Genomic DNA, 21,266 nt, shown 5'->3' with positions numbered 1-21,266 from the left:
CATCAGCAAGACAGAACCATTAACTTCCCTAGAAAGGGGGCTGACACCAGGGAGCCAAGTCTAGCTCAACAAATCCAAACCCCACAGAGCCCAGCAAGCTAAGATCCACTGGCTTGAAATTCTCACTGCCCGCACAGCAGTCTGAAGTCAACCTGGGACACTAGAGTTTAGTGGGGGCAGGGGCGTCTGCCATTACTGAGGCTTGAGTAGGCGGCTTTCCCCTCACCGTGGATACAAAGCCTCAGGGAAGTATGAACTGGGCAAAGCCCATGGCAGCTTGGGAAAGCCGCTGTAGCCAGACTGCCTCTCTAGATTCCTCCTATCTAGGCAGGGCATCTCGGAAAGAAAGGCAGCAGCCCCAGTCAGGGGCTTATAAATAAAACTCCCATCTCCCTGGGACAGAGCACCTGGGGGAAGGGGCGGCTGTGGGTGAAGCTTCAGCAGACTTAAATATTCCTGCCTGCTGGCTCTGAAGACAGCAGAGGATCTCCCAGCACAGTGCTCAAGCTCTGCTAAGGAACAGATGCGCTCCTCAAGTGGGTCCCTGACCCCTGTGCCTCCTGACTGGGAGACACCTCCCAGCAGGGGTCGACAGACACCATATACAGGAGAGCTCTGGCTGGCATCTGGCGGGTGCCCCTCTGGGACAAAGCTTCCAGAGGAAGGAGCAGACAGCAATCTTTGCTCTTCTGCAGCATCTGCTGGTGACACCCAGGCAAACAGGGTCTGGGGTGGACCCCCAGAAAACTCCAGCAGACCTGTAGAAGAGGGCCCTAATTGTTAAAAAGAAAAACTAACAAACAGAAAGCAATAGCATCAACATCAACAAAAAGGACGACCGCTCAAAACTCCATCCAAAGGTCACCAACATCAAAGACCAAAGGTAGATAAATCCAGGAAGATGAGGAAAAACCAGCACAAAAAGGCTGAAAAATCCAAAACCAGAATGCCTCTTCTCCTCCAAAGGATCACAACTCCTTGCTAGCAAGGGGACAAAATAGGATGGAGAATGAGTTTGATGAACTGACAGAGGTAGGCTTTAGAAGGTGGGTAATAACGAACTCCTCCAAGCTAAAGGAGCATGTTCTTACCCAATAGAAGGAAGCTAAGAACCTTGATAAAAAGTTAGAGGAATTGATAACTAGAATAACCAGTTTAGAGAAGAACCAAAATGACCTGATGGAGCTGAAAAACACAGCACGAGAACATCGTAAACCATACACAAGTATCACTAGCCAAATCGATCAAGTGAAAGAAAGCGTATCAGAGATTGAAGATGGACTAATGAAATAAAGCATGAAGACAAGATTAGAGAAAAAAGAATAAAAAGGAATGAACAAAACCTCCAAGAAATATGGGACTATGTGAAAAGACCAAACCTACATTTTATTGGTGCCTTTGAAAGTGACAGGGAGAATGGAACCAAGTTAGAAAACACACTTCAGGATATTATCCAGGAGAACTTTCCCAACCTAGCAAGACAGGCCAACATTCAAATTGAGAAAATACAGAAAACACCACAAAGATACTCCTTGAAAAGAGCAACCCCAAGACATATAATCATCAGATCCACCAAAGTTGAAATGAAGGAAGAATGTTCAGGGCAGCCAGAGAAAAAGGTCAGGTTACCCACAAAGGGAAGCCCATCAGACTAACAGTGGGTCTCTCTGCAGAAACCCTACAAGCCAGAAGAGAGTGGGTGCCAATATCTGACCTTCTTAAAGAAAAGAATTTTCAACCCAGAATTTCATATCCAGCCAAACTAAGCTTCATAAGTGAAGGAGAAATAAAATTCTTTACAGACAAGCAAATGCTGAGAGATTTTGTCACCACCAGGCCTGCCTTAGAAGAGCTCCTGAAGGAAGCACTAAATATGGAAAGGAAAAACTGGTACCAGCCACCGCAAAAACAAACCAAAATGTAAAGACCATCGACACTATGAGGAAACCGCATCAACTAATGGAGCAAAATAAACAGCTAGTATCATAATGACAGAATAAAATTCACACATAACAATATTAACCTTAAATGTAAACAGGCTAAATGCCCCCATTAAAAGGTACAGACTGACAAATTAAATAGAGTCAAGACCTATCAGTGTCCTGTATTCAGGAGACCCATCTCATGCGCAAAGACACACATAGGTTCAAAATAAAGGGATGCAGGAAGATTTACCAAGCAAATGAAAAACAAAAGCAAAAATAAACAAAAAAAAAAGCAGGGGTTGCAATCTCAGTCTCTGATAAAACAGACTTTAAACTAACCAAGATCAAAAAGACAAAGAAGGGCAATACATAATGGTAAAGGAACTAATGCAACGAGAAGAGCTAATTATCCTAAATATATATGCACCCAATACAGGAACATCCAGATTCGTAAAGCAAGTTCTTAGGGACGGGCAAAGAGACTTAGACTCCCACACAATAATAGTGGGAGACTTTAACACCCGACTGTCAATATTAGACAGATCGAGGGAGAAAATTAACAAAGATATTCAGGACTTGAACTCAGCTCTGGGCCAAGCAGATCTAACAGACATCTACAGAACTCTCCACCCCCAATCAACAGAATATACAATCTTCTCAGCACCACATAGCACTTATTCTAAAATCAACCACATAATTGGAAGTAAAACAGTCTTCAGCAATTGCAAAAGAATGGAAACCATAACAAACAGTCTCTCAGACCACAGCGCAATCAAATTAGAACTCAGGATTAAGAAACTCACTCAAAACTGCACAACTACATGAAAACAGGACAACCTGCTCCTGAATGACTACTGGATAAATAACGAAATTAAGGCAGAAATAAATAAGTTCTTTGAAACCAATGAGAAAAAAGACACAATGTATCAAAATCTCTGGGATACAACTAAAGCAGTGTTTAGAGGGAAATTTATAGCACTAAATGCCCACAGGAGAAAGCAGGAAAGATCTAAAATCGACACCCTAACATCACAATTAAAAGAACTAGAGAAGCAAGAGCAAACAAATTCAAAAACTGGCAGAAGACAAGAAATAACTAAGATCGGAGCAGAACTGAAGGAGATAGAGACACAAAAAACCCTTCAAAAAAATCAGTGTTTCCAGGAGCTGACTTTTTTAAAAGATTAACAAAATAGACCGCTAACTAGACTAATGAAGAAGAGAGTGAAAAATCAAACAGACACAATAAAAGGTGATAAAGGGGAGATCATCACTGATGCCACAGAAATACAGTCTGCCATCAAACAATACGATAAACGCCTCTATGCAAATAAACTAAAAAATCTAGAAAAAAATGAATAAATTCCTGGACACATATACCCTTCCCAGACTAAACAAGGAAGTAGTCAAATACCTGAATAGACCAATCACAAGTTCTGGAATTGAGGCAGTAATTAACAGCCTACCAACCAAAAAAGCCCAGGACCAGATGGATTCACAGCCGAATTCTACCAGAGGTACAAAGAGGAGCTGGTACCATTCCTTCTGAAACTATTCCAAACCATAGAAAAAGAAGGAATCCTCCCTAACTCATTTTATGAGGCCAGCATCATCCTGTTACCAAAACCTAGCAGAGACACAATAAAGAAAGAAAATTTCAGGCCAATATCCTTGAGAAGCATCAGTGCAAAAATCCTCAATAAAATACTGGCAACCTGAATCCAGCAGCACATCAAAAAAGCTTATCTACCACAATCAAGTTGGCTTCATTCCTGGGATGCAAGGCTGGTTAAACATATGCAAATCAATAAACATAATCCATCACATAAACCGAACCAATGACAAAAAACACATAATTATCTCAATAGATGCAGAAAAGGCCTTTGATAAAATTCAACACCCCTTCATGCTAAAAACTCTCAATAAACTAGGTATTTATAGAACATATCTCAAGATAATAAGAGCTATTTATGACAAACTCACAGCCAATATCATACTGAATGGGCAAAAGTTGGAAGCATTCCCTTTGAAAACTGGCACAAGACAAGGATGCCCTCTCTCACCACTACTATTCAACATAGTATTGGAAGTTCTGGCCAGGGCAATCAGGCAAGAGAAGGAAATGAAGGGTATTCAGATAGGAGGAGAGGGAGTCAAATTATCTCTTTGCAGATGACATGACTGCATATTTAGAAAACCCCATCGTCTCAGCCCCAAAACTCCTTAAACAGATAAGCAACTTCAGCAAAGTCTCAGAATACAAAATCAATGCGCAAAAATCACAAGCATTCCTAGGCACCAATAATAGACAAAGAGAGAGCCAAATCATGAGTGAATTCCCATTCACAATTGCTACAAAGAGAATAAAATACCTAGGAATCCAACTTACAAGGGATGTGAAGGACCTCTTCATGGAGAACTGCAAACCATTGCTCAGTGAAATAAAAGAGGACACAAGCAAATGGAAAAACATTCCATGCTCATGGATAGGAAGAATCAATATCTCGAAAATGGCCATACTGCCCAAAGTAATTCATAGATTCAATGCTATTCCCATCAAGCTACCATTGGCTTTCTTCACAGAATTAGAAAAAACTACTTTACATTTCATGTGGAATCAAAAAAGAGCCCGTATAGCCAAGACAATCCTAAGCAAAAAGAACAAAGTTGGAGGCTAAAGATTTAAATGTAAGACCTGAAACCATAAAAACCCTAGAAGAAAACCTAGGCAATACCATTCAGGACATAGGCATGGGGAAAGGCTTCGTGACTAAAACACCAAAAGCAACTGCAACAAAAGCCAAAATTGACAAATGGGATCTAATTAAACTAAAGAGCTGCTGCACAGCAAAAGAAACTATCATCAGAGTGAAACAGGCAACCTACAGAATGGGAGAAAATTTTTGCAGTCTATCCATCTGACAAAGGGCTAATATCCAGAATCTACAAGGAACTTCAACAAATTTACAAGAAAAAAAGAAACAATCCCATTAAAAAGCGGGTGAAGGATATGAACAGACACTTTTCAAAAGAAGACATTTATGCGGCCAACAAACATAAAAAAAAAATCTCATTATCACTGGTCATTAGAGTAATGCAAATCAAAACCACAATGAGATACCATCTCATGCCAGTTAGAATGGTGATCATTAAAAAGGCAGGGAACAATAGATGCTGGAGAGGATGTAGAGAAATAGGAACTTGTTTACACTGTTGGTGGAAGTGTAAATTAGTTCAACCTTTGTGGAAGACAATGTGGTGATTCCTCAAGGATCTAGAACTAGAAATACCATTTGACCCATCAATCCCATTACTGGGTATATACCCAAAGGATTATACATCATTCTACTATAAAGACACATGCACATGTACATTTATTGCAGCACTATTCATAAAGCAAAGAGTTGGAACCAACCCAAATGCCCATCCATGATAGACTGTATAAAGAATATGTGGCACATATACACCATGGAATACTATGCAGCCATAAAAAGGATGAGTTCATGTCCTTTGCAGGGACGTGGATGAAGCTGGAAACCATCATTCTCAGCAAACTAACACAGGAACAGAAAACCAAACACCACACGTTCTCACTCATAATTGGGAGCTGAATACTGAGAATATATGGGCACAGAGAGGGGAACATCACACACCAGGGCCTGTCGGGGCGTGGGGTGCAAGGGGAGGGATAACATTAGGAGAAATACCTAATGTAGATGATGGGTTGATGAGTGCAGAAAACCACCATGGTACATGTATACCTATGTAACAAACCTGCACATTCTGAACCTGTATCCCAGAACTTAAAGTATAATAAAAAAAAAAGAAAAAGAAAAAAGTACGACCACTTATTTTTGCTAATCTGAGATAATTCTGTGTCAATAAAATCAGGATTTGCTGGTAATAAAAACTCGAACGGATAAACTTAAAGTCTGATCACATTTTATTTTATTTGCTTACTTACATTTCAATATCACACAGCCAAATTTAATTTCTTATTTATCTTTGAATTTTGTGTCCCTAGCACCCTGGGATCAGTTTTGAGAAAATATATTTTAATAGATTAATAGACGGTTCTTGGTCTATAGAGAAAATAATGTGTGTTCATTCAGAAGTAACAGTGTAACAGTGAATGAACATGTTTACCAATGTAACTAGTTCTGCTTCCTTCATGATAAATTTCAATTTACAAGGTAAAAAATATAATTTTTAATTACTAGAGATATAAAGCACATAATTATATAGCCTATATATATACATACAGCCTATGCTAACTAAACTAAATGTTTATAATTTGTAAATAACCAATAGAATGTTAAAGGTAGAAAGAACCATTGAGAGCTTCTAGTTCTTTCCATTTGATGAAAGGTAAGCCTAGAAAGGAAAAGATCCCAAAGGCACACAATGAATTCACACCAGAATCTAAATCCAAACCTGGGTAGTATGAATACAAAGTCAGTGCTTTTTCCTTCTATTTATTTAAATATGATAAAATATGTAAAGAAAGTATTCACATGTATACCAGTTGTCATTAATTTTAATTGATGTGACCACATAAGATATTAATAAGCAACTCTCAACAAAAATATTTGAAGGGGTCATTAATCTTATTTAAATCTTGGAACATAATACTTGGAGAATTCAATTTTTTAAATTGTAAATATAAAATATTTGCTGTGTTAGAAACAAAATTGGAAGACACTTATTCAAGAGGTGATCTGCTCTTGTTTTCAGAGTGGTAAATGTTAAATTCTACATTTTTGAACAAATTTATTTATCAGTTTTAAATTCTACAGACATATTTACAAGCAGAATATTCACATATTTATTAATATTTTTGTTTCATGCTGAGAATGTAGAAGAGCATTATGATAATATCCTTAACTTGATACATCTAATTTTTATACATGTGCCCTATGTTTATAACTGCAATATTTTTGGCATAATCTTAAACAGATGGTGGGGTATTTAATGATGCCTCTGGGTAAAAATCAATAGTATCTGAAGCCAGGGTTTATGAATTCATAGAAAGAGAAATGTACATCTTCTATCACTTCAAACACTATTTTTGAGTTTGTTTTCTATTTATCTTTATTACCAACAAGGAATTTTTTTAATAAGGATTAATAAAGGATTTTGTTTAGGATCAAAAAAACATTTGGAATACAAAAGGAACTTACACCTAAGATTTTTCTCTGAGGACCACAGACCACTGTTTTCTTTGTTTAGGGTACATAATATATTTATAAATTTATGCTGCTCCTTCTACCTTTGCATAAAAATACCATGCATGATTTTCAACTCATATCCAGTGATGTTATGCTGCCACAGTTTTTAAGTAATAAAGGACTTGTGACTCAGGAAAATCATTTCATTTGAACACCACCTAAGATAATGTAATACTGAAAGAAAGCCTTTTATAAAAATAAATGAATTAAAATATTTCTGGAACTCACCAGAATAGCTGCTTATTTTAAAATCAAATTAACAATATGCAGTTAAATATAAAAGGTTGTTATACTTACATAATTAAATATTTCTTATTATTGCTTTGGAAGCGTATGGAGTGATTTTCATTTTGCCATTTAATACAAGATAATAATTTTTAAAAAACATAATACAAGACAGTTCAATGTATAAAAATCTCTTTGCAATGTGATTATAAAATCTTCTACAATTATCTTTGAGTAGATATTTTCTTTCAGTGAAGAAAACATTACACTTGTCCACACAAAAGAATTATTTTCTAACTTGAGAAACCCACGTTTCATGAAAGTCACTAGCCTGTCTCAAGGTTTAATTGAAACCAAATGAAGTCTAGTAAAACTAATCAAAACCAAACAAGCCTTGGGCTACGAGAAGAACCTACTGCTGGCAGGTTTCACCTCGAGTTATGGCTCTTGAAGATTTGGTTAGAATACTCCACAATCAACTGTTGCCATGCCTTCTGAACTAGACGTAAAATTTCTCCCAGAAGTTCTATGAATAGTTAAATTAAAAATGCCACCTTATTACCTCAGAATTATACTATGACCACTAAGAAAGGCAAATGATGTTAAATTAATTAATAGAAAGTACTGGATGAGAAAGAATGAAGTTTTCCAGATATTAAAATCTATATGTTACATTAACACCACTCATTAAACAGAAATTTCAAGAAATCTCTCAAAAATCTCAATGCATAATTTGCAGAAATGATGTCACAAGAGCTGAAATCTCAAAAGTAATGCATGGGTGGGATAGAAATCAGTAAAAATGAGGAGAAAAAGACAAACTAGGGTTATCGGGGGTAGTACCAGACCTGAAGTTGAACAGGGCCATGTGACTCTCAGCTTCTTGCACTTGAGTTTTGCTACCACTAAACGAGAGTAATATTTCTAACTCTTACTGTATACTTCTCTCAGATGTAGTCATGTAAAGAGTGATGCAAATGGAAGTTATTGTGAAAGCATAAAGCAGATACCAGCAAATATCTGTGAGCTAAGGAACAGAAAAGATGATCACTCCGAAATTACTGGTTCATTCATTACATTTTCTTGTTTTGTATTTGAAGGCAAAGAACTGATAGAGAAACAGTGACTTTAGCTTTGATAAATAAAAATACAAGTATTTAGATGTATTGTGCTGCATGTTAAACAATAAGAAATTTATTATCCTCTGAGTAATGCACGTCTTAAGCAAATACCTATGCAATGTTTCAACAGAATAGTAAGTAATATGACCATTTGCTGAATAGAATACAAATGTTACATATAAAAGTGATTTAAGAGACTTGGTGTTGCAATATGGAATAGGTCCAAGAACGATTTTTCATTCCACGCACTTGGGCTCCTGCCAGATTACTTTAAAAATTATGGAGTGTTAAAAAAAAAAAACCAAACAAATAGACATAAAATAAAACAGGAATGTCCCAAGGGAAAATAATAAGAAAATTTTCCTTTCAAGCAGTTAGATAGATAATCTACATTTTTGACAAAGAAGGAACAAAGAAATATGATTGAGACATATAGTAAAGTTTATTACCAATAATTTGATATGCTTACCCAAGCTTTCTGGTTAACTGAGGACACACTATGCCACTGTTACTTTCATTTATAATTTTAAACTGATGACAATCTAAATAATTTAATAACACATTTTATCACTTTCTTTATACTAGCATAACACACTAATAGTTATACTATTAAGTTCGTAATTTAATTTTGGGTAACTTAGAATATGGCCTTTAGCTAAATGCCATTGTATGCACCTTATGTTCGGACAGATTTTCACTAGTTACTTTCCAATTGCTAATGCCTTATATAAATTTAAAATTGCTAAACAGTCACTCTAATTATGTACTCAAACTCAACTGCATTTGTCCATAATAAGTTCTCTGGCCTTGTGGTATGCATTGAACAAGAAAAAACAGAAGAAAAAAATCTCCAAATAGTTCACTAGAAAGAGTACACATAAAACTCATAAAATGTGCTTTTTTGGGGTGTAAGCAGAATACTTACTTATTAACAGCCTTCATTTGATCTTAAATGAATAGATTTCAAAGTTAATGTGTTTTCTGAATTCACTGTCATTGGTGAGATTAGGCCTATCTCCCGGTGTGTATGGGGACTAAGGAAAATGATGATGTGCTATATCCTCGTTACTCCAACAACTTCTGTTGAAGTGAAATTACACTGAAAAGAGAGTATCAGGAGCTTCTGCTGATGGTAGACTAGGTATTCAGATCAGTCCTCCTGCTAAGAACAACTAAAAATAGCTTGATAAACTATTAAAAAGAATTCTTTTTTAATGTATCAAATAACTTATAAATTCATGATGAAATATGGGATGAGATCCAGGAAAGGATGAGAATTCATAAAACCACACCCAGTACTTAAGGCTACTTTTGCATTGAGGCTACTTACCAATATAAAGAAAGAGCTGAGAAACTAGTAGTGAAAATGCCTTGCAGGGGTCAAAATACAAACTGGGGTGTATCCTCAAAGATTGACTATATTGGGCTTAGAAGCACTTCTTCTAAAGCATACCAGGATTACAACTCCAAAGGACTGCTTCCTAAGAGGACGAATGAACCAGAAATAAACCACCCAATGTGCATACTTACAGCTCAGGTTTGCATTATAAAGGCCTAGAAAATGTGAAGCCTTGAAATGGGATCACAGGCATCTAGGATTTCTAGCACCTCTAGACATGTAGCAAAAGCAAACCAAAATCCTCTGTGTAGAAACATAATGTTATACTGGGCCTCAATACTTTTCTAAAATGTTTTCTCTAATACAACAGTCAAAGATAACTAGGTACTCAAGAGAAAGGCACCATTTATACAACCCAACAGAAACATACTCAGACACTTTACATATTGGAATTATCATATGATAATTGTAAAATAATCATACTTAGAATTTAAAAGAAAATAAAAGCCAAGCTGGAAAAATGTAACAGAGTATTTTCAAATGACATAGCATATTTGAAAAGGAACCAAATAGAATGTATAGAACTGAAAAGTATGGTAACCAAAATAAGAAACTGGATGGATTTGAGAACAAATTGGATCCAATTGAAGAAACTTTGTGAAATGCAAAATAGTTAAGAAAAAAAAATCAAGAACATCAAGAATAAAGCTCAGAAAGACAAAAATATGAAACTGTTGGGGAAAGGATCTGATACATTAAGGATATAATAATAAAATCTAACATATATTTTATTGGAGTTTTCAGAAAGACAGAAAAGAACAATGTGTAAGCAATATTTAAGTAGATAATGGCTGAGAATTCTCCAGAATTAAAAAATGTATCAATCCACAAATTCAAAAACCTAATGAAACCCAAGTGGATAAAAAGCTGACAAATCATAGTGAAATTCAGAAAACTACAAAGAGGAAATCTTAAAGATACATCTATTTATATGACATGCTTCTATTTATGTATATAGATATATCTATTTATAAATCATATACACATGGAGCGAGAAAGAGAGACATAAATAAAAGACAAATTACTTTCAAAAGATTAATGGCTGACTTATTTACTGGAATCCAGAAGACTTTTAGAAGGATTTTTTTCAATGTACTAAAATAAAATAAATTTCAATTGAGGATTTTATATCTAATGAAAAAGTCTTTCAAGAATGAAGGTGCAAGAGACATTTTCAAAGAAACAAAAAGCAAGAGACTTCACAACCATCAAGCCTCTATTAAAGGAAATTCTGAATGACAGACTTCAAGCATAAGAAAAATACAGCCGACTCTTGAACAGCAGAAGTTTGAACTGTGCGGTCCACTTATAGGCAGATTTTTTGCAATAAACACGGTTGTTCCTCTTATCAATATTCCAGGGTTCCTCAACTACAGGATTTGATTATGCTGGGATTTGGGTATCCACGTGGGGGAGAGGGGAGTGGTGTTCCTGGAACCAGTGCCCCACCAGTAGCAAGGATGAATGTAATCCTGAAGCCCAAACGGAAGCTCAAGAGAGGCAAAGGGAAAGGGAGCACAAGAAAAGGGATGAAGGTGAGAATTAAAAAAAAAATCTACCCGTCAGGACTGTGTTCCTCACCTGGGTGAGGAAGTAATCTGTCCAACAGACACCAGCGACGCACAATCTACCTGTGTGACTAATCTGCACAGGCACTCCTTGACTCTAAAATAAAAGTTCAAAAGGACAAAAAAGAAAAGAAAAGAAAGGGGGGTGGAAATGTGGATAAATGTAATTAAACATTGACCTTGTAAAACAACAATAAAGGAGTTTTATGTAATTTACAAAAAAAAATATGAGGCCATGCGTGGTGGCTCATGCTTGTAATCCCAGCACTTTGGGAGGCCGTGGAAGGCAGATCACAAGGTCAGGAGATCGAGACCACGGTGAAACCCCGTCTCTACTAAAAATACAAAAAAAAAAAAAAAAAAATTAGCTGGGCGTGGTGGCGGGCACCTGTAGTCCCAGCTACTCGGAGAGGCTGAGGCAGGAGAATGGCGTGAACCCGGGAGGCGGAGCTTGCAGTGAGCCGAGATTGCACCACTGCACTCCAGCCTGGGCGACAGAGCGAGACTCCGTCTTAAAAAAAAAAAAAAAAAAAAATGAAATTAGTCTCAGGTTCTTGCTTTCAAGATGACAAAGAAAAGAAGGAACCATGTCATACCAAAAAGAGGCACAGCCACATGCAGCCTATTTGCTGCAGACACTGTGCCCAATGTATGCCCAAGGACAAGGCTACTAAGAAGTTCGCCATTGAAAACGGAAGAGGCTGCAGCTATCAGACATTTCCAAAGGGAGTGTCTTCGACTCCTGCGTGCTTCCCGAGGTATATGTGAAGCTACATTAATGCCTGAGTTGTGCCATTCACAGCATGTTAGTTGGGAATGGATCTCATGAAGTACTGAACGCACCCACCATGATTTAGACCTCCTGGTGCTGCCCCATGACCTCCAACAAAACCCTTGTGAGGAGCTGAATCCTTAAGGATTAAAGAAAAATAATCCTCTGGAAAAAAATAAAATGGAAATTATGCTTTACATATAATTTACATATATATGCATATTTATAATTTATATATATATAATATACATATGTATGAAATTAAATATTTCCATTTCATACCACATAGATGAATTCCAGACTGATTATATATGTAAATTTAAAAGGAAGAGCAGTAAATGTTCTGAAAGATGTAGAAGAGTATCAATAGGACCTCAGACTAAGAAAAGACCTCAGCCGGGCGAGGTGGCTCACGCCTGTAATCCCAGCATTTTGGGAGGCCGAGGCAGGTGGATCACTTGAGGTCAAGAGTTCAAGATCAGCCTGGCCAGCATGGTGAAAACTTGCCTCTACAAAAAATACAAATATTAGCCAGGAGTGGTAGCAGGCGCCTGTAATCCCAGCTGCTTTGGAGGCTGAGGCAGGAGAATCACCTGAACCTGGGAGGCAGAGGGTTGCAGTGAGCCAGGATCAGGCCACTGCACTCCAGCCTGGGGGTGACAGAGTGAGACTCGTCTAAAAAAAAAAAAAAATAAGAAAGAAAGAAAGAAAGAAAGAAAGAAAGAAAGAAAGAAGAAGAAAGAAAGAAAGAAAGAAAGAAAGAAAGAAAGAAAGAAAGAAAGAAAAAACTTCTTAAACATTACCAGAAAAACCATTAATTTAAAAATTGAGCAACTTCATTACATTAAAATTAAGTAACATTTTCCAGAAGGCATCCTTAACAAAGTGAAAAGTCAAGCCTGCTGTGAGGGAGAAGACATTTGTAACTCGAATAACTAACAAGGGCTTATATCAGGAATATATAATGAGCATCTATAAATCAATAAGAGAAGGTCAGGCAACCTGATTTTGTAAAAAGGGAGAGGGGACTTGAACAGGCATTTTACAAACTGGATATCCAAATAGCCAATAAGCACACTAAAAGAAAGATACTCAACCTCACTCATAATGGGGAAAATTCTAGTTAAAAATAGCAATGAGTTACTACATTCACCAATACATTTGGCTTATGTTGAAAAATCAATCAATAAAATTTGCCACGTAAACATTTTAAAGAGAAGAGATATTATTGAAATTCGACATCCATTTATGATTTTTTTAAAACTCAACAAATTAGAAACACATGGGCACATCCTTCCATCTAACAAAGGGTAGCTACAAAAGGAATTTTCTGCAATTACTTAATGCTAAATCTGCAATGGTAAGACATTAAGCACAAGACAAAGATATTCATACCACCATTTTCATTCAACATGTCGGTATTGAGAGCTGTCAATATTTGCAGATGATGTAGCTTTTTGAAATAGAAAATAGAAATAATCTACAAATTGATGGAATTAATAAGAGTTTAGCAAGGCCATTTTTTATAAAACCAGTATACCATAATCAATTTTATTTTTAAACATCAGTAACAAAATATAAGGTACAACTTATCATAGTGTAAAAAAATCAAGCAACAAGGAAAAAATCAAAGAAAAGATATGCACCAATTCTATGGGATAAAGTTTATGGAGAGAAATTAATGATGTAAGTGGAGATATATATCATGTTCATGAATTACAGACATAGATATGTCAGTCCTTCACAAATTGATCTACAGACTCAATGCAATACCAGCCAACATCACAACAGAATTTTTGACTATACAGCTGATTCTAAAATGGAAATGAAATTGAAAGAGCCATGAATAGCTAAGCACGCTTGCATGCAAACAAAAATGGGAGGGCTAGCTCAACTGATATCAAAACTTACGATAAAATAGATTAATATTAAGATACTGTAGTATTAGCACAGGGAACAGTACAAAGACCAAGAGAAAGCAATAAAGATCCTGGGGAAAAAGCTGATACATACATCGACCTTTTATTTAGGTGCCTGCATAATAATAAGGAAATAACTGCCTTCTCAGGGTACAGTGCTGACACAATTTTTAGAACTTACACTAATATTTGGGGAACCTTTTTGTGTCTTAATGAAAATGGTCTTTATAGACTCTCCTTAGCAAATGCCTATATTTCAATTATGCTCATTCTCCTAAAACAGCTGTTTTGCTGTGCTATTAAAATCAGGTAAATACTCTAAGTTATAATAGCACTGTCAACAAAAATCAGGTATGTAATTTTGAAAGGGTAGAAAGTTTAGAAAGTCATGATGATGCCATCTGGTGTAGATTATTGCTATAAAAGTATTTATCGCTATGAAGATATTTTATAGGTGCAGCCCTAAAAAATGTTCAATAAATAAAAAACTATTTCAAATGACTTTATTTTTTACCCACTACCTAGATTCTTACCAAAGGAAGAGCAGCATTAAAAATTAGATGCTGTACCCCTCTTTCCAATATGTAATTGGAAAGCAGACTGAAATAATGCCTCAAGGTTAATCTTCCAAAAACCTATTTTAATGCTTTCTTTATAAAACTTTGTAATACGTTTCTTTCAAATTACTATTAATATCATTAGTTCTTGTTAAAAATGTAATATATTGAGTGTTAAAGTGAATATATAGGTATTAAAAACAGATACATTTTCCAAAATTGTATTTGCATCATATTGACATTGATTTCCACATTTGGTGACTCAGAAACTGGTATTGTAGTTTTGAATGGAATATATGTAGTACATAATATAAATACATTTTTGTTTCAATTTAGCCTTTTCCACTAAATTTTATCATATTAAAATGTTAAGAACTTGGTAAATTTTTTAAACTTGTGAAAGAAACAAATTTTTTATCTTTCACATTCAAGCAGAATGTGGACTTTTACTTTACAGATACTGCTGTTATATTATCAATAATATTTCAATTCTTTAGATACGATCCACTTTTATCTTTTCTAAAAACAAAATACCCAGTGAACTTAATTATCAGTTATTAAATAATTTTAATTATTTATACACTTAACTATTAAGTATATAAAACCATATGAGGTAATAATTCTACCGAAAACTCTTGAAAATTTCTAAGTCGCATTGAAAATTTCTAAGTCAGATATTGTTAAGGAGTTGTTGATGTTAGAAGTGGTCACTGCAAATATATGTCCTACTTTTAGGAAAGAAATACTGTTAGAGCTCTCTTCACGTTACAGAATTAGCACAGAAATCTGCTTCCAATTAAAGAAACTGTGGGAGAACCCAGCTGTATTTAAAATTTGGCAAACGTATTAAACTGTGCTCCAAATGCTTTGGTTTCAGCAAAGCCTATACAGTATTTTTTCATGTCTTTTCCTCCTTAACTTTAAAACACATGTCCAGAGAATGGATCTGTCAGTCTCTCCTTCCAGTTACAATGATTAGAAAAAATTTCAATATTCAATGCCTGTAGTATTTTCTCCCTCTAACACACACAAAGGGTGGAAACGAATATTCATGAGGTCACCTGTGTAAACCAAAGGATTTATATCTTGGTTGTCAGAGTGTTTACAAAATGATTCACTTTTACATAGAACCAAGAAGCTAAGTTTTGCCAACAGCTGATGGTACTCAAGCTGAGTGGTTTGGATTTAATCTGAAATATAAAAGCCAAGAAGATCGGCTTTTATATGAAAGAAGAAGATTGTTTCAGGATAGTTTTAAAGTCCCCACAACTACTTTTTATGACCCATGCAATAACATTTTGAAAACTATGGTTCTACATCAATTTGGTTATGGAGAAAATGTTTTCTAGGGATACTAATTCAAATATACAAATTAGAAGGACTTTTGAAATTAGAATGAGTAGAATGAAAATAGTGTGGAAAAACTACTAAAAGTAATCTAGAGGATTTAAAAAAAAAATCGTCTATCTTCAGAACTTACATCATCCATTTCCTCTTTAAAAGTAGAAGAAATCAGCACGTTTTTCTTTCATTAGCTCACTCAGTAACAATTCTTCCATTTTCAAGCTTTAGTAATAGAAAGTTCTAGAAAGGCGAGAGTTTTTAAAGTGCAAGTAGACGTCACACCTTAAATGTCGTATTTCCTAGCTTTAAAAGACCATTTATAAGCAGAAATAATATCTTTTCTTCCTTGGGATAGATGGAGCACAAAGTAATACAATTAGAAATTACTAACACATCTATAGAACTTACTGTATGTCAAGCACTATTCAAAATCTTTTACATATATTAATGTATTTAATCCTTCCAATAATCCTATGAGGTAGATACTGCTGTTATATTATCAATATTCTACACACCGAGACAAATAAAGTTTAGACACAGACAAATTAAGTAGAATGTGAAATTAAGTGCAGCTATTGCATTGTACAACTGGAATTCAAACCCAGGCACAAATCCTTGAGCCTTTAAACACTGTATTATGATATAAGGAAGCATGACAAAATCAAGTATAAATAGATTGTTACTTATTAAGCTCTTGGACCTCCAGGATATGATTTAATCTATTGGACTTTCAGTTTTTTTCATGTGAAAAATACCAAGTATGGCATAGAATTATTAATATTTTAAAGAATGTGAGTTCCCAGAACATATTGAATATATAGTACATATCAGTTCCTACCAACACAAATTTTTCACATGCCTATTATTCACAGCTCAGTTATAAAACAATGCAGTATTCCTGGTTCAACCTGGAGTAGTAAACATGTTTTTTTTTTTTTAACCTCCTTTCCCTTTAAAAATTCTACTAAAATGTCTGTGAAAGGGTTAAAAAAAAAAGTGAGGGTCCCCTTGAGGACAAGAAAATACCAGAGAAGAAGGCAACAAATAGGAAATTTTAATAAAATAATGAAGCCGAAAAGATGGTGGCCAAGTGGTGAAAGGCAACATATAGAAGAAACCTCAAATCTAAATATCCAAAAGCACAAAGAAAGCCAAAGGAAATCATCATACACTACATGCCAAAAAAAGGCTCAAAAATGAGACAGGGTGAACCCTGAAAACAGAGAATAAGTGAAATAGAAAATAGGGAAACTAGTGGAAAATCTGTGCGCAAAGCAACTAGATTTTTTGGTGATCAGCTCTCACTAGTCTTTTCTTTTTCAAAAATGGAGGACTGCTGTATGGCAGGGCTGAACTAAAAGGACACTAAACTCAGAAACAGTGCACAGAAGGGAAGGCTTGGGTGGCATCTGAACATAGAGAAATTAAATACCACCTTATGCTGATTGGTGGACCCCCACACCACCAAACTCACTTGTTACTAGGCTCTGAGAAAAGTGGCAGCCATGCTTATAATACCAGGAAAAAAAATTGAAGAATCATCTCTTCCAACATGGACCTTCAAGGAATGATACGTAGTTTCTGATAGTTAAATTCCAACAAAACCAATGCACCCCTGGCCAGTTATTCTAAAGTAAAGCTCTTAACTTAGTATTTCCAGCTGAAAAGCTGGAAAAAGCTGGTAACTATGCCATGGTAAGCATCCAGTAAAAGTTAAAAGGAAAATTGTATGATTATTGAGTGTATAACTTTAGGTTACTGCTGTCTTATAGAAATCTTATATCAATATAGGAAATGGTGGAAATTTTTTTACATCTGTGCTGTTTGATACTATTGAGCAGTTGAACTGTGACTACCGCAACTGAGGTACTGAATACCAAACTTCATTTAATTTTCATAATGTACAGCTAAGTAACCGCAGATAGTTACTGCTTACCATATTAGACAGCACAGCTGTAGTCAAGGACATTGGAAAAAGTCAAAACGGTGGTGCTTCTTGGCTGCTTGTTGCCACTTTAAAAGAGGTCTCAAAGAAATAAATTTCGCAAGACTTACTTCATTTGAAAGGAGAGACAAAAAGAGAATACAACTTTGCTAAAAATTATGTCTTTCATCCCATTACCTTCAATTTATATTGGCTGAAGACAACTTCACCTGGGGCCTCAGTTTAGAAAACCAGCCAGCTCCTGTATCTCAAACAGCAAAAGATGAGATGGGACTCCCAAGCCTCTCTCAGTCACATTGCAATTTGTTCTCACGAGGAAAGATCAGTTAAAAAGACTGTTCTCTGTTTCAGATGGTTTCAGAGTGTAGCTTTCATTAAGTTGATCTTTTGAGTGTGTTACACACATCTCTTTTGTCATTTTTATTTCATTTTTAGTTTTTTCTCTCTAGATGCTTTTGTTTTGATGTTTTCTATCGAAATATCTTCTATTTTATGATTTTCTCCATTTGCTATTAAAACTATTTATTGATTTTTAATTTTAGTATTGCATTTTTTCAGCTCTTGAATGTCCATCTGAATCTTTTCATAGATAGAATTTTTTTCTTTTCTTTTTTTGAGGTGGAGTCTCACCCTATCACCCAGGCTGGAGTGCAGTGGCACAATCTCGGCTCACTGCAACCTCTGCCTTCTGGGTTCAAGTGATTCTCATGCCTCAGCCTCCCACATACCTGGGATTACAGGTGTGCACCACCATGTCTGGCTAATTTTTTGTGTTTTTAGTAGAGATGGGGTTTCACCATCATATATAGCATTTCTATATTAAAAGTCTACATCCTTCATTTATTTTCCAACTTTTCCTCAATTTTTATTAACATTTTGTGTATGTATTTATTTATTTTGAGATGGGGTATTGCTCTGTTGCCCAGGCTGGTCTGGAACTCCAAGGCTTAAGTGACCCTCCCTCCTCAGCCTCCTGAGTAGCTGGGACTACAGGTATGCGCCACCATGCCTGGCTAATTTTTAAAAAAAAATTTTGTAGAGATTGGGTCTCCATGTGTTGCCCAGGCTGGTCCCAAACTCCTGGGCTCAAGCCATCCTCCTGCCTTGGCCTCTGATATGGTTTGGCTGTGTCCTCACTCAAATCTCATCTTGAATTCCCACATTGTGTGAGGGACTCAGTGGGAGGTAATTGAATCATGGGGGCAGGTTTTTCCCATGCTTTTCTCATGATAGTGAGTAAGTCTCATGAGATCTGATGGTTTTAAAAAGCAGAGTTTCTTTGGGAGGCCGAGCTGGGTGGATCATGAGGTCAAGAGATCGAGACCATCCTGGCTAACACAGTGAAACCCCACTTCTACTAAAAATATAAAAAATTAGCCACACGTGGTGGCGGGTGCCTGTAGTCCCAGCTACTTGGGAGGCTGAGGCAGGAGAATGGCATGAAACTGGGAGGCAAGGCTTGCAGTGAGCCGAGATCACACCACTGCACTCCAGCCTGGGTGACAGAGCAAGACTCCCATCAAAAAAAAAAAAACAAAACAACAAAAAAACCAAACCAAACAAAAAAAAGTGGGGTAGTTTCCCTGCACAAGCTCTCTTCTCTTGCCTGCTGCCATGTGAGATGTGCCTTTCATCTTCTGCCATGATTGTGAGGCCTCTCCAGCCATGTGGAACTGTGAATCCAATTAAATCTCTTTCTTTTGTAATTTGCCCAGTCTTGGATATGTCTTTATCAGCAGCATGAAAATGGACTAATACAGCCTCCAAAAGATGACAGGCATAAGCTGCCATGCTTGGACAACATTTTAAGTATAATTAAAATAATTATACATTCTTAATTAATTTCAAGTTCTTGTCTGTTACCTCCAATATCTAGATCATCTATGGATCTGCTTGGATTATTTTTTTTTCTCTTTATTGTCAGTCATATTTTCCTACCTTTTTACATATCTAGTAATGGTTATTACATATTGGAAATTGTCGTGAAAGAACCACAGAGGCTCCATACGATGTTATCTTCCATTAGATAGGGTTCCCCATTTCCTTTGTTAGACAAATGTAAGAAGGAACTGATGTTCACAACTAATTGGAGACTGAACACTTTTGGGATTTGGTAATAGTTTTGCTAAGACTCTGTTTACATCTGATTAATTCCTACTCCTCAGTCATGGTGTCCTGGGCTTTTGACAAATGGTTTTTACCAAGTATTCTTCTCTTCATCCCTGAAAGATTTGAAGATCAAACTCTACTGTCACAGGTTCCAAGGTCAGCTCTTAGCCACTTGACCTTCAATCCTGGCACTTCTATTCAGAGGGAGATTAGCTGTGTGCTTGAGTAAGCCACTCTCGCTCTTTGGTGATATTTTTTTTCCTTAATATTCACAGATCTGTAGAAAATTTTGTTTTCCCTTTTGATCTGGCTCCTTGACCTCTTGAGTAGCCCCAGAACTCAGCCATGTGTTAGAATCCTCTCAAGTTTATAACTTGTCAGTCAGCTTTCCATGACAACTAACAGCTTTGTTGATTTTTTTTTTCCTTAATCGTAGCCTCGGCTTGCGTTGAGCTTGTTCTCTGCCCTGATTCAGAATTGGCCAACGCCTCTAGGAAGTTTTAAGCAGCTGGTGATCTTCAGATCACTTCAGAATGGTTCTGCCCTCTCTGATATTGAGTCCTTACTGTTGTATTATACCTTTACAAATGTTATTTTTGTAATTTGTCATTCTTTTCCTGGTAGCTGTAATGTCAGCTGTGGGTTGGTAGGTGGACAGGACTAGTAAATAAACACGGGATTTCAGAATTAATATCTATGGTTAAATAAAATCTTTGCTTGTGCTTACCTGCACAGGGACCTGACTGAAACGATTGCATTTTGATGGAAATTGTCTTTTCAAAGAAACCACAAGGGAAATTTTCAAAAAGCCTGTGTCTTTTAAACTTTCAAAGCAATCTCTAGGTCTCCAAATCTCTACTAGCAGGAAATGGACTGTGAAATTTCTTTTCCGAAGAAGGGGATATATTCTAACACTCACCTAACAGGAATCCATAGAGAATAATAGAAACAAACAAACAAACAAACAAAAACTTCCCAAATGGAAAATCCAGGAGCCATGGAGAAAACTAGAACAAAATAGTTACCCCCCAAAGGCAGAACAATGATGGTCAGTTTAGGAAGAGCTAGCACTGACTGCTCAGCAGGATTTGATAACTCTAATGAACCAATGACTTTAGTTTGTATAATATTCTTGGCTTTTCTGAAAAGAAGTA

The sequence above is a fragment of the Nomascus leucogenys genome, chromosome 25, assembly GCF_006542625.1.
Source record: "Nomascus leucogenys isolate Asia chromosome 25, Asia_NLE_v1, whole genome shotgun sequence".
Classification (NCBI taxonomy): Eukaryota; Metazoa; Chordata; class Mammalia; order Primates; family Hylobatidae; genus Nomascus; species Nomascus leucogenys.
Note: the sequence above shows the minus strand (reverse complement) of the source record.